The following is a 1881-nucleotide window of genomic DNA, read 5'->3' as shown; positions in this document are numbered from 1 at the left end:
GGGAGCTGTATACCTCCATGGTGCTAAGGGACCTGCTGGTGCGGACCCTGGCTGCTAAGAAGTTAGACAGCCCTGTCCTGGGTGATAAGGAGCATAAAACTGCATACAGCAATGTAAAAACCTACTTCGGGGGGTGGGGAGGGAGCATAAGAACCTACACAAGCTGGATGTATTCCCTTTTCTTGAGTATAGGTGTATTTTAAGTAGCATGTAAACTCCACCTGGGAAAGAACTTGAGATATCAGTGATCTAATGACTGATTTTTACTTTGAACACATACACCACTCACACTTGAATGGCAAGGATTTCTGTGGGTGCTCCCTTTTACTGGAGCAACCGTATGGTTGGCATGGACTTTTGAAAGCTTGTCTCAGTCTAACCCAACCATTCGGTTGGTCCAATAAAAGATACCAGCCACAGAAATCCTTGCTTCTCTCATATTTCCTAGATCAACATTCACTTCAACACTATCAAAGCTTGAACTATGCTTAAAAGTTGGCTCATTTTAAGTTCTACTCACAATTTCACCCTTTCCCCTAAGAGCTCCCTCCTCCATGAAGTAAAACTCCCTGCAAACACACACAACAGCTTTTTGGAAGTTAAAAAAAAATCTCTTCCCAGAAGAGCCTTCTTGAGAAAAAAAAAGTTTATGTTTTAAAAAATTAAGCAAACATATATTTAATATTTTAATTACATTTTAAATACCATACTGAAACATAAAGCCCATTTAAATATATGCTTAGACACAGGCTGTAGAAACCTAATGATTTTTTTCACTATTTAAAGTTTCTGCATCATTTCCTTTTTCTGTAATTAAGCAGAAACAAGATAGGTCATTTTAATTCTCATTCTCTCTCTCTGTCTCTCTGTCTCCTCCAAATTCCAACTCTAGTTAAGATTCAGTAAGCATTTCTAGTCCAATCCCCAATAATTGGGTTCATGAGTTGTCTGGTTTAAAAATCACATTATGGTGGAACCTGGTGTATCAGTTTTGGCAAATTAGTGACCCTAATTCTCCTTCATAATTGCAATGGTTTTCGTACATATTTATCTGTTAGTTTGAACATGTGTAGTGAAAAGAGGAGTTAAATAATCCAGAGGCTTTCTTTAATTATTTCTTTAAAAAGAGTCAACGGACATTGATTAGAAAAAGTGTGACCTAACATTTCACACCTCTACTTTGTGTTATTTCAATCTGCCACGCCAACCACAACCTGGCTTGTCTATTGCTTATACTTGCTGCCCCTTCCTGACCCTTCAACTTGTCTGCACTTGAGTACTAAACGAACCTGGTAGAGGTTCAAACAAGCATCTGTTGCCCTCTGATATTTTTCAGCGCACAAACCATTGTGGTATTTTGGAACAAGAAAAATGGAAGTGATCCCTTTTAAAAAAAATTTTCATTTGTATATTCCATTATGGATTTGTCAGCATTTGTTTCTTGCCTCTCCAGGTTTATGGTGACTTCAGCAGGTCAAGACAATCAGTAATAAATGTAAATTGTAGTCTACTTAAACCAGCAAAAGTCTCCTCAGCACTACCGGAGGCATTTCTTGAAATACATGCACACAAGTCAGACCATGATTACTGTAGATCTAAGAAGCAAAACTGAAAGGCAATGGTTGGGTCACAGAATCATAGGAAGTGAGGGCTGGAAGGGGCCTTAGGAGGTCACATCTAGTCCAACCCCCTGCTCAAAGTAGGACCAGCCCCAACTACATCATCCCAGCCAAAGCTTTGTCTACCCAGGTTTTGAAAACCTCCAAGGATGGAGAGTCCACCACCTCCCTGGGTAACCTGTTCCAGTGTTTTACTACCCTCCTTGTGAGACAATTCTTCCTAATATCTAACCCTAAACTTCCCTTGCTGCAACTTGAGCCC

Source organism: Gavialis gangeticus, unplaced genomic scaffold (genome assembly GCF_001723915.1).
Source record: "Gavialis gangeticus isolate Ggan-Ray unplaced genomic scaffold, GavGan_comp1, whole genome shotgun sequence".
In the NCBI taxonomy this organism is placed as follows: domain Eukaryota; kingdom Metazoa; phylum Chordata; order Crocodylia; family Gavialidae; genus Gavialis; species Gavialis gangeticus.
The sequence above is the reverse complement of the archived record's forward strand: the minus strand, read 5'-3'. Positions refer to the sequence as shown.